The sequence below is a fragment of the Pipistrellus hanaki genome (assembly GCF_964339955.1).
Source record: "Pipistrellus hanaki genome assembly, chromosome: 6".
In the NCBI taxonomy this organism is placed as follows: domain Eukaryota; kingdom Metazoa; phylum Chordata; class Mammalia; order Chiroptera; family Vespertilionidae; genus Pipistrellus; species Pipistrellus hanaki.
The window spans coordinates 51,560,566-51,573,303 of NC_140508.1; the positions used below are offsets into that span (position 1 = coordinate 51,560,566).

The 12,738-nt window shown below is 50.0% G+C and overlaps 1 protein-coding gene and 1 long non-coding RNA gene across 3 annotated transcripts in view; one reads left to right on the forward strand and one right to left on the reverse strand.

Moving 5' to 3' along the window:
• The window catches only part of TSHZ1 (teashirt zinc finger homeobox 1), a 70,781-nt gene that overhangs the window by 10,796 nt on the left and 47,247 nt on the right, over positions 1–12,738 (forward strand). The window lies entirely within an intron of this gene.
• Positions 5,354–11,361, reverse strand: LOC311624293. The gene is made up of 2 exons (XR_014795280.1): positions 7,016–11,361; positions 5,354–6,153 (listed from the first exon to the last, which is right to left on the reverse strand). It is a non-coding gene; the product is annotated as an uncharacterized lncRNA (long non-coding RNA).

Sequence of the window (12,738 nt, forward strand, 5' to 3'; positions counted from 1 at the left end):
AGCTGATGCGCAGTGAGACTGTGGATGTGGCCAGTCCATGATGCCCAACTGTTCATGGCATTTCAAAACCTCAGCACTGTCAGGAGTGAGGGGCCTCATCCTCACCTCACAGCAAGCTGCACAAAGGAGAGTTTTGCTTCGTTTTAAAAAAAAAATCTGGCTTGTTAATATATATATATATATATATATTTTTTACCAGAGAAGTCTTGCGGAAGCAGGAAAATCGACGCTTGCAGGCAGGGTCCTTCTGCATTTAAAGTGCTGCTCTATGTATGGATGAAGCGATCGTTGGCAGTGACTTAAAAAAAAAAAGATTAGGTTTTGTGTGTGTGTGTGTGTGTGTGTGTGTGTGTATGACTGTTTTCTTAGGAGTCACAGAAAATAGTGAATTTTGTCTAGAGAAGCATCTGAACCAACCCTCCTTTACATTTTATCTGCACTGGAGAAATATATTGTTCATTTTATGTACTTGGAGAAGCCCGGCAAAGCTGCTTCCTGAGGACTGGACTGAGCAGACTTCCGGCTACCCCTTCTGACGGTTATTGTCAGGCACTCGGGGTCATTTCTGTGGGGGGTTTCTGAGCCCAGTTAGGGCTTGGTACGCCCTCCGCTCAATCACCTGCTTGGATTTTCTGGTTTGGGACTATCTGGATTGGATTTCTGTTTTAATTAGCGTGAAATTGTTTATAGATTCCATTGTTTCACAGTTAAAAATCAAGCTCAGACATTAAGGTTGAACCTCAAACTTTGATGTTCTCCTTCCTTCATATTTTCTGAGGAAGGCCTGTTCGCTGGACGGCTTGCTCAGCCTTCTCGTGTTTTCCAGGCTCTCCTTTCTGGGTTTGCTTTTGTTGCTCAGCCACCACACTGCTCCAGCAGTAAGCAGTTTTCTGTTGTGTGTTTTTTTTTTTTAGATGATAGACATTTTTTTTTCTTTCTGTGTCCATTGTATCTTTCTGAAATTCTTTGCCAGCACACACAAGAAACCCCTCTTTTTGTTTAAATGGGGGGAGGAGGGGAGTCCAGAATCAATTACACGATTTTAGATTCTGCCATTTCTATTTTCTCGGCAAAATGTAATACAGGATTTCCTTATTCTCGTGGCTGTGGCGCATCCTGCAGAAAGCCAGCCAAGAACAGCCCCTCCCCGCTCGCAGGGGCGGCCTTCCGGGGCCTGCGTCCTGTTCCCCAGCAGGGCCAGCCCGAGCCACTCCGTATGATGGAACCCCAGGTGCAGGTTCGAAATAGGGGCATTTCTGCCTCAACTTGCCAGATGCATCTTAGAAGGTGTGCTCCCCGGCTGGCTGGCTTCTTTCTGGGGAAAATTAGCATATGGTAAATATAGGTCAAGTGCTTACAAGCTTGTAAATTCCACTCTCAAGCTTGCTGGAAGGTGTGTGTATAGAGGAGGGATGTGAGCTTGGATGGAACGGAGGTTTAGAAAATTTGGTTGTAAAAAAACATCCTTGGTTTTGAGTTAGAAGTAAAGTGCATCTTCAGCAGGATCATCTGACGAAATAAATTAAATCCGCGGTGAAGGTCAGTATACACTCTGACTTGGGAATGTGAACTTTTCAGAAACCTGTATTTATTACATTTTACTATTTTTAAAAGCCAGCTGCAAGATTCATAGCGAGAAATGGTCCGACATACCAATGAAACGGTGGGCCGAAGGGAAGGCTCTTTTCAGAATGGTTAATGCGCCTTATTGGCGAGTCAGCCCGTGCTGGTGTCATTGTTAGAGCACAAGCTTTAAAATATATGGATTTAAAACGCAAGTATCGTGACGAATATTTATTTCAAGTGCAGAATGTGTCACAGCAGCGGAGCATCCTATTATTAATGAAGTAAACTGTGTAATACTCTCTAAGAGCCTGTCCTGCTTCAGTTCTCAGCTACGTGAAAATAACAGTAAAGCATGTCTGTGTTTTCCTGCAGAGCTTTATTGTTACCTGGGAAGGCACTGTGTCCAGAAAAGCCAAATATGGACCAATGATGTGGCCATAAACAATAATACCCTCACATCACTGTGCTGTGCAGAAATCTCTTTAAACTGCCCCCAAACTTGGAGACGTATCCATCCATCCATCCATCCATCCATCACCTATCTATCATTATTTTTTTAATTTAAAAATTTTAGGAAATTTTAAGGATACTGTTAGAGATCCAGAAAGCGTTTAGAAATAAAATTCTAATAACTATTTTGAGTTGGCCAGGAAGTAACTCGGTGAATTGTATAGGAAACACTAATAACATTGGGGGTTTCAAGAGGAAGAGGCGTGCACAGGGCTGGGGGGTGGGGTGGGGCAGCTGGTGGCGTTGCATTTTGTACAGTAGAAAAGTTTTATCACTTTATGCAGCACAGATTGCGCTTGGATTCTTTGTCAATCTGAAATGAGTGATACTGTATTTTAGGAAAAGGAAACAAAAGGAGTGCCGTCCCTATGTGGGGGGCGGGGGGAAGGCATGGGGGTGACTGTGCAGCATTCCCCCCCCGCTTTCTGTGAACCGGAGAGATCAGGGTCTCACGGGGAAGCCCACTCAGGACGGCTGAGATCACAAAAGGGCCTTGTCCTCTCCCCCCTGCTGCTCCTCCCCTTTCCCTCCTGGGCTCAGGGAGGCTGGTGTGATGGGCAGAGGGGTGGTCCAGGCCCTCCCACAGTTCAGGTTCAGCGCCCTTGACACCCACCCTTGTCCCTGCCGGGCTTATCCTGAATTACCTACTGGGGATGTGCTAAGTGTTTGTTTTAGGCAGTCCGCACTCACAGCACTCACACCCCTTTCTGAAAGACTCCCTCCCCCGCCTCTGATAGTTTGTGGAAACAAGTTCAAATCCAGTAGGTGCTGTGCACATGGGAACAGAGTCCCACCGATCCCAGGCAGTTTTCCGAAAGTGGGAGCTTGTGGTGGTGTTTGGCTCCATCGCTGAGGGGAGCTGGCTGAAGGCATTAGACTACTGAGAGCCTGGCTTGTTCCCAAAGGGGCTCTGCAAATTAATCACCCCGCGAGCTAAATTTGTTTGTGGACGCATTTGGAAGGGCGGAGGGCCCCTGGAGTGCATCCCGTGGAGCACCTGCTCAGAGTGTCACCTGGAGGGCTCCCCACCCCCAGGACCCGGTGCAGGGCGATGACGAAGATAACCACACTCTTCCTCCTGGGAGCTCAGGGCACCCAGCCCCCAGGGGCGGAGGTGGAACAAGGGATTTAGGAGTACGTAGAGATTTTATGGTCTGTTTCTATAGCAATCGCTTCTTAAAAAATAATTTACTAGTTTAATACAAAAGCGGTGGAAGGATTTTTATGTGCTCGTACAGGGAAGATTTTTTTTTTTTTTTTTAGTTTCACACATGTTCAGTTTTAATGGGTAATAATTACATCTTTGTGTTTTGATGTCGGGCTGGTTATGAGGCCTAATTCTGCAGGCAGCCTCCTCATTGATTTGCTGGGAACTGCTGTGTGTGTGTGTGTGTGTGTGTGAGAGAGAGAGAGAGAGAGAGAGAGAGAGAGAGAGAGAGAGAGAGGGAGGTGCAGGCCAGGATCCCTCTTGTTTTTAAGACAAGTTAACACTTAAGTGGCTCCTTCAGTTCCATTTCCATAGACACTGGCTTTCCCAGCCTTTCTTCCTCAAGGCCCCGGAACCCAGTGCACATATGGTTTTGTGGTCGGGTCCCTTTGAAAGGCGGGTTCCTTACAGAAGACATAGCGGGCCCCGGCCCCCCCGTTGACCCCCTCTCAAGGCATGCCCCCCACCTCCACTCCCGCGTGTGGCTTGCAGGCCCGATGCTCTGCAGCCCTGGCCCTGTCTGAGCTGGGAAGGCAGTAAAAATGAGCACTAATCAATCTTTCCCAGAGAGGCGATGGGCATTAGAAGGCCGCTATCCTGTGACTAAACACACCCCTTTTATGGAGTGTTGGTGCTAATAAAGGACAGCTTATTACTGAGGCAGAGACCAAAGCCTGGATGAGGTCAACCCTGACTGACAGTCATCAGTCATTCTTAATGATACTTTTTCCCGAGCTTTCTAAGGGATTCTGAGCAGAGTGCAAATCACTCGGGGTCATTCATAGTTCATGTACCCACAGATGGCAAAGGGTTTTGAAAGACTTCAGTTTAAACTTGCAAAAAAAAAAAAAAAGATCCTCACTTTTTTTTTTTTTTTTTTTTTTTTTTTTTTTTTAAGGAAGGGAAAATACCCCAAAACAAAACATAGATTTTTCTTACTGGAACGTTTTCATGTTCTTTCAACCTAATAGATGTTTTACACACTACGGCGCTTGTGCGTTATTAAAAGAGACATAAATTTATGTTTTATGACGTCTGTCTTCTTTAATTATTACCTTTGATGTCTATTGGTGACTAAAGAGAGCTTAACAGGATCTCTCTCTCTTCTTAAATTTCGTGTCGTGAAACCCAGCTAGTCCCTGACACATGTGTGTTCCTCACCTTCAGGATTATTTTATAAATCCCTTTCTGATGAGCGGAAGTGTCAAATCAAGGACAGGTCATAAAGTAAAAGTATAAACCTTTTAAAGAGGGACCTTGGTAATATATAAACATTCTGCACACTATCTGAATTTTTTATGGAGGAAAGAAAAATTATATTTCAGCTGTAGGAAGGGGGAAGTTTAAACACCAGCCTGTGTTTTAATGTATGATTATTTTTTTGTCCCCCTCCTGCTCTTATTTATAGCCGCCGTGGAAGAAACCATTGGCTCTGGGGGTGATTTTAAACATTGGGCGCTGTGTGGAGCCTGCCTGGCTCAGTGTATGTGCCTGAATCCACAGGGCTGGTTTGGAGTTGATTCCTGAGTGCAGTGTTTTAAACCAGGGGACACACTGGCTTGTGTATGTTGCGGGGGGGAGGGGGGGGAGAGGAGAGGGAACGGGGATGGGATTCCAGGTCTTTGTTCTTTTCCTGTATTTTTCTTCCTTTCCCCGGGCCTCAGTTTCCTTATCTGTAAATGAGGGTCTAGGGGTTTCGAGGGCCCCCCAAGGTTTGCTCTCCTGCAATTCTGCAATCCATCTGACCCATTGCGTGGCACTCTGAGTTGGAGGATATGGTTGTTATGAAGCAACAGCTGTTCTTAAAAAAAAAAAAAACCACGATAAAAAATAAATAAAAAAAACCACCCTGGTTATGCTTGGAGCATTTGCATTTGGAAAAATTTGAGTTTATTTTTACTTATAAAATTAGAAGTAAGCTGAAATCAACAACTTCTGGGCCCTTCTGCCATTTCATGTCAAGGCATATGCAAGGAAACATGTTACCGCAGCCGAGCCCCAGAAGTCGCGATGGCGGGGATCCGGGGGCACAGGGTGGCGGGGGCATGGGGCTTGGGAGGTGCTTCCTCCCCCCACCCCCCTGTTCCATCCTGGAAGAGGAGGCTGGGAACATGGCTGTCGCTTTTTAAAGAGACAGCGCCTGTTCGCCTTTGCTCTGGGAAGATGGGGCATTTGGAACTGAATGCGGCATTCCCAGAACACCCCTGCCGTGCGCAAGCCAAGGTGAGTGAAACCGCGGAGCTCCGGGACAAGGAGAGGTGGCTTCTCACGTCCTTCTGTGGCTGCATTTGACTTTGCCCACAGCCAGTGGGTCCGCTGACTGGACGCTGGCCCCGCGACCTCAGCGTGCCCTTTTGGACATCAGAGGTGGCCTTACAGCCCCGATTGGTCTTTGGACAGCAGGCTTCAGGATCCGCCATCATGGTCACGGGCCTGCGGTGCTGGTGGGTGAGGAGCCGCCGGCTGCCTTACACCGTGAGCATCAACGGGCAGGTTCCAAGGACAGGCCACCCGCTCCCACAGTAGGCTCGCTGAGGACGGGTGGTCCTTGCTGGTTTGGGACGTGAGCCGTGTAGAACTCAACCCAACGAGGACCACTTGTTGGAGAGGCAGGCGGGTCTGCACTCCGCTCTGAGTTTTCACCTGCGCGGATGTGGAGAGCCAGTCCCTTTGGTAAAATGCTAAGCGGTGAGTTTGGAGATCAGTTTGCCGTGGGAAGGCGCCCGGAACCGGCTTGAAATGTAAAGGATGTAACTCAGCCCGTACCAGGGGCGAGACGCGGGGCGTGTTTCTGAGGCCCAGCCGTCCACACCAGTGTAAACGCGCGTTCGCGGTGTCCGAGTGTCTTCACAGCCCAGGCCCAGGAAGTCCTGGTGGGAAGGAAAAGCTCCGTTTAATGTTCCCTCCTGCAGGCCCGAGGTCCTCTGTCTCCAAGGCGTGGGCTCTCCCTGCTCCCCACGCGCCCCCCCTCTAATTTTCCAGAACCTTCCACCGGCCCCATGGGTAAGCCCACTGAGTCTTTGATGCTTTCCTGATCGCCCTCTGGAAGACATCTATCAGGCCCTGTCTTATCTGTTTGTAAGGCAGCTCAGGCCCCAGATTTAAGTCATGGGGTCTGGCTACAAGTTAGAGTGTGATTAATAATTGACTAATGTAGCTTTTATTTATCACAGGCTAGCACATTTCGCCATTACCGAGTTAATTTATGTTAAGTGTAAGCTGTCGTTCAATCTGTTTTTCAACTTTTTTTTTTTTTTTTTTCCTAATCCTAAGTCTATCTTTCACTTTTTTGAGAAACAAAATCCTTATACAGGGCACAGGCTCGCTCGGTGCCAAAAAGTTGATTTCCTTTTCACTGGAGCCATACATCACCAGCCCTCCCAGCTGCACTGTCAGCCCGTGACAGAATGACATGTGTCATTTATCAAAGGGGCCAGGCTGGGCCTTGGGAAACGCTGCCGACAATGCCTGAGAGAGTTCATTTTGCAGTCCCTCCTACCCTCCGTAAGCCCCTTGCCAGGAAAGCCTGTGATGTTTCTGTCTTCACAGCATTACTGTAAGTCCTTCAGCCCGCACAGAATTAACCCTCAGCACACACAACTGCTGCCGGCCGGCCGGCCCGAGAGGTCCCCTCCTGGAACCCACCCCCAGGCTCCGTGCAGCCCTGCGCCCCGCGCACTGCACCCCCTTCCCCCTCCTCCCCACTCTTCCACGGGCTTGAAGGATTCAGACCCGGAGTTTTCACCAGCAGGACAAGGTCAGAGGCACAAGACGCCGCGACCGAGATTTAGTTCCCTTGTGTCCATGTGAGCCGATCCCCACAGCTGGCCAGAGTTTGGGCTTCTTGTTACTGGAGGGCCTGCCTCGTGTGTTTTGCTCCGGGCTGTTTTCGAAACCACCAACGGAAGCCCCGTGGCTGTTTCTTTCCTTTCTCTGCGGTTCGGATGTTGTAGCCCCATCCCTGCCTCTTAAGGACAGATCGTCTAGTGTTTAGAAGAGTCCCTAAACCACCAGAAAACAATGAAAATGGGATAAGGAGGAAAAAAAACACACAAAAAAACCCCCCACCCACCCAGGGGGGAGCCGGTTGTTAAAATGTAAAAGCATTTGGTTGAAATAACTTGTGCCCCCCCCCAATCCCCATGAAAGGGAAGCATTTTGCATCGGAGTCCTGTGGGAACTTGAGGAAAGTTGTTACTTCTCCCGTCCCTACCCCTTTGTACTGTGCTGTCCCCAGGACCAAGGTTATTTACAGCCCCAGATATCATTTAAAGAGATAGCTAAGCAGACCGTTGCCTCAGCCAGGAACTTTCCAGAAAGAAATCCTATAAATTAGCCGTTGCTCAGGAGTGGCTGCTTCCTGGGCAGAGCCGGCCCTTTCATTTGTCTGCATCAGGCTAATTTATTTTTGCAGCCAGATGTGAGCTGACAGCCATCACTCAGAGCTTCCTCTCCCCACCATCGCCGGGTCGGGAAAACAGTCACGTTTCCCATTTTACAGAATCCCCATCAACATTATTGAAGATGGATGTATCTTTAAAGCAAAGATTGATTGTGGATATCGGCGTTATGGTGCCATTTATCATGGTGAATATTATTTAGACTTGGGTTGTACAAGGCTGTAACTTGAGACCCAGCCAGGGGAGGGACAATCTGGAAACGCGAATCCGTGAACTTTAATGGATGGATGCTTTTTTCAAAGCTCAACTCGCTATAGCGTGATTTACTTTTCCTTACAGAAAGGAAACAAGCATTTCAGTTTTAAAGGGACAGCGTGCCCCATTGGCCTATGTGGTGGGTCCCCCCCCCCCCCCTGCCCGCAGCCCCGCGGGGAGGCCAGGGACCGCCAGCCCTGGCAGAAGTGCTGAGAAACCCCGGTGACACAGCCGTGGCTGTGCGGCTGAGCCTGAAAGACGGCTTCCCAGGCCTTCTCATCCTCCCAGGCTCCGAGGGCCTTAGAACTTGAGATGCACCCAGAGCTCACCGCGATCAGGGAGACAGTTAGAGCTCTTCATCGGGAGCCAGCGAGCCTCTTCTAAGTGCTGCCGCCGAGAGCGGCCATTTAGACTCGGGAAGACAAATGAAGCTGAAACGCTCCTGTGTCAGGAGCACGGAGCTGTGGGGAGAATGCACAGCTCCCTCCGAAGGCCTAAAGGTAGTAGCATATGCAGTGGAAGTCGTCCAGTCGAGCTAATTAATACCAGTCTCTCGCTTTGCTTCGCCGTGGCACCGTTATTGACGTCTGCTCAGCTGGGAGTCCCCCGGCTTCCTCCTGCACAGGATCAGTGCCTCAGAAGCCGAACCTGCCAGCGGCGTGCCCGCACCTCTATTCTTAGAAAACTGTCGAGCTGGACCCTCCAGCGGATCGGCTCCTTCTGCTCGGCGCAGGAGGCCCGGAAGTTCACACACAAAGGCAGTCACCCGGGACGGGGAAGGCCCTTCATTTCTGATGACTCCCTTGTCTCCCTTGCCCATGCCTGGGTCAGAAGGTCCCGCTGCCTGGGTCCTGGCTCTTTTGCCCTTAACTCATTGTAATTTTTGATAGTGTTGCTTATTTCGTGCTTCCATTTCAGGGGCCGGGGGCCTAGAGGGCCTGGAGGAGCTCCTAGCAGTCAGTGAGGGCTTGGCACCACCAGGCCCAGGCCAGGCAGGTGTTGGGCAGCAGCGCCCTGCCCCTCCCAGCACCCACACACAGAGCCCGGCACCAAGCCTTGGTAGCGAAGCCAGGTCACACTGGCCAGCAGGGGCCGCCACCACTGGCCAGAGCGCCACGGGCTGCCCGCCACAGCTGTGATGCTCAGTGTGACTGGGAATGCATACCCTCCTGGCCCCTGTGGTTTTAAAATGTAAAAGGTTTGCCGAAACCCGTTTGGCTCAGTGGATAGAGCGTTGGCCTGTTGGACTGAAAGGTCCCGGGTTCGATTCCAGTCAAGGCCATGTACCTTGGTTGCGTGCACGTCCCCAGTGGGGGGTGTGCAAGAGGCACCACCTGATCGATGATTCTCTCTCATCGATGTTTCTAACTCTCTATCCCTCTCTGTTCCTCTCTGTAAAAAAAAAATCAATAAAAAATATTAGGAAAAAAAGAATAAAATGTAGAAGGTTCCTTGGAACTTTTCAGCATTGAAAGAACGCCTCCGCGTTTGAGGGTGCACAGCCTGGTGGCGTGCATGTGAAAGCAGACTGTGCCCATGCCACTCGGGGGCGGTGGGGGGACCCCATCAGAACCCTCATCTCTCTTCGTAAGCTCAGTTTCTGGCACGTCCGTGTCCCAGGAGTCTCGGGGCTCCTTGAGGGCAGGTGTGTGAGGCCCCGCTTCCCGCACCCGCCCTGAGCTCAGCGCTTGTTCCGTCAGTGCCTGCTTGTGGCCGAGCGTCCTCAGCGAGGAAGCCCTGCCCTCGGCCAGGCAGGTGAGTGGGACATCAGGTCCCTGAAGACCAGGGTGCTGGTCAAGAGAGGCCTTTTCCTAAACCAAACCACTGACTCAGGGTGGGTGGTGGGACGGTCCTCTTGGGAGCAGCCTTCCCTATAACATCCATCCATCCAACTTTGAGAAAGAAAATCAGAAGCCAGTGTGCTGGAAGAGCGGGCAGAGGAAGGAGGCGAGGAGAGCCGCGATGCCCTGCCTGTGAAGGTGGGAGGCAGGCTGAAGAGCCCCTGGGGACTCGGGTGGTCCCACCCTCGCACCTCTAAGGGAGGCCGTGCTCAGCAGTGGCGGGGCCGCGGCTTCAGGGGACAAATGCCACGCGCTCCAGTCAGCCTTGCCCGTGTACAGCTCTGTGTTTGTCCGCAAGTTAAAAGCACATTCCTGTCCTTTTAGGAACACGCGAAATGTCTGCAAACAGGAAGTAGTCTATCAAATTCACATGAATCACGGCGCCCGTAATGTTGGCTGAGGTCAAATCATTACACTAAATATATTGTAAGCATTATTAATGCATGGGGTCCGCTGCCGGCTCTGTGATAGAGGACGGCGTTTCCTGATTAAAAGCCCTGTGGCGGGTGAGGATCCCGCACAGGCCCTGGCACGGAGGGACCAGGAAGTGTGGCCTGGTCCCGGGGACACACCTCCCCCCTGGGGGAGCCCTGGGTGCCAGAGGGATGGAAAGCAGGGACAGGAGTGGCTGAACTTCAGCAGCCACCCCTGTGCATGCGTGAGGAGGTCAGATTCATCACGGTGCATTACGGAGTGCAGCAAATGTCATGAAAACCATTGTTTTTTAATTTTTTTCTTGGAGCGTTTGAATGAGGTGATTTATGGTAGTTATCCATCTTAAGGGCCATCCGTCATTTTTTAGTTGCTAGGCAATCAAACCAGCAGCTGTTTGCTTTGAATCGAGCTGAAACGCTGTCAGTTCCCCACACACAGGTATGACCTCAGTGGCGGGAGCATCGTGTGTGTGTGTGAAATTCAGGCCCCTGCTCCCCTGGCCGCTCTGTCATCCTCCTGCAGCCCCTGCCTGTCCTGGTCTTGCAAGAAGGAAAAGAACAAAGGAACAGGCGCAACATTCCTATCCAGGAAACTCGAAACTGTCCTTAGACACCCGGTCTCACTTGATTGGTATTTGCATTCAGCAAGGTAGAGGTAGATAATTCAAGTAAGTGCTGCTGGGGATGGGAGGTGAAGTACAGGACTGCAAGTATTTCCATAAGCCAGTTACAGAAAATCAGTTCTGATCCAGCCTCGCCTGGCTCAGTGGTTGAGCGTCAACCTGTGAACCAGAGGTCACGGTTCGATTCCCGGTCAGGGCACTTGCCCGGGTTGCGGGCTCAATCCCCAGTGTGGGGCGTGTAGGAGGCAGCCGATCAGTGATTCTCTCTCATCATTGGTGTTTCTAGCTCTCTCCCTTTCCCTTCCTCTCTGAAATAAATAAAAATATATTTAAAAAAAAGAAAAAAGAAAAAAAGAGCCGATACCTGTTTGGCTCAGTGGACAGAGCATCAGCCTGCAGACTGAAAGGTCCCAGGTTCGATTCCGGTCAAGGACATGTACATTGGTTGCAGGCACATCCCTGGTAGGGGGTGTGCAGGAGGCAGCTGGTCGATGTCTCTCATTGATGTTTTTAGTTCTCTATCTCTCTCCCTTCCTCTCTGTAAAAAATCAATTATATATATATATATATATATATATATATATATATATATATATATGAAAGAAAGAAAGAAAGAAAGAAAGAAAGAAAGAAAGGAAAAGAAAAGAAAAAAAAAGAAAAAAAAAGAAAATCAGTTCTCTGGTGGGAAAAACAAAACCCCAGCCATTCTCAATGTGTGGCCCAGGTCAGAGGCCAATCTGATGGCATTTTGGGGGCCATGAGGTGAGATGCTGACTCCCCTGTTGGTGGATGTGGGAACTGCTTTTGGGCTTTGGCAGGCTCTGTGGGGAGGGAGTGCCCATGGCTGCCAGTGGTGGCCATGCCTGTGGCTCCCTCCCCTGCGACCCCAGGCTGCTCCTCACCTGTTTCATTTCAGGGCTGTACCCCTGTCTGGCACTGTGTCTTCTGGGGACCACCTGCCTGGTGCTTCTCCACGATGGGCCTTCTCCATAGACCCCTGAGGTCGGGCGCATGCTGGCGAATGTGTGAGCGGTGGTACCTGCCTCTACCCTGGAGTTTCAGATACAGGGCTACAGAAAGGGTCCCGAGCAAGGGAAATACATGCACATTAAAACCTGATTTATCACGTAGGCCAGATTGCCGCCATTTGTGAACTCTCCACATAGGAGGTTTTCCTTTGTTTCTCAGTCGGGCTTATTGTGTAGCTGCACAAGCAATTTGCATCCATAAAGCCAAATCTCACAAACTCGCACATCATAGAATCGTATTGTCTTTCATTTGCATTACCTGGAGGGTTTCTGTTTGCTTGGTTTTGTTGACAGATATTTCAGACTGTGTCGCTGTGAGATCTTTAGCATGTACTTGGGAAAGTCTAAAATAAGTTGAATTTGGGAATTAGGTGTGCCTTACTCAATTTTGTCATCAAAGTACATATGTTTAGTTTATTCATTTGTTAGGATTTTTGAGGGCCTGATAAATTTCCTGCCGGTGGATAGTTCTACTCATCTTCGTGGGCGTGGGAGCGTTTTCCAATCAAGGACCCTCAGGCACCAGGCTTATAGGAGGACTCCAGATAAACTGTGAAGGGTGCCCCGGTGTGTACGCCATCCAGTCACACCGGACAGCGGACAGGCACAGTCCAGGGGAGTCCCACCATTCCTTACTGAAACCATTGAGGCCAGATAATGTTTTGGAATTCAGAACCGTTCAGATTTCTAAAGGAAGTTCAGTGCCGGTGTTGTATACTTTGCAGTATCCTCCACTTAATGAGATGTGAACTCCTACACAATGTGCGGCTAGTCACACAGCTTAGGGTGACTAAAGAACAGAAGTACCCTCTCCCCTCTGGGTCTGGTGTTACTGCTGCTGAGCTCAGGGTTAGAGATCCTCCATAGCAAATGC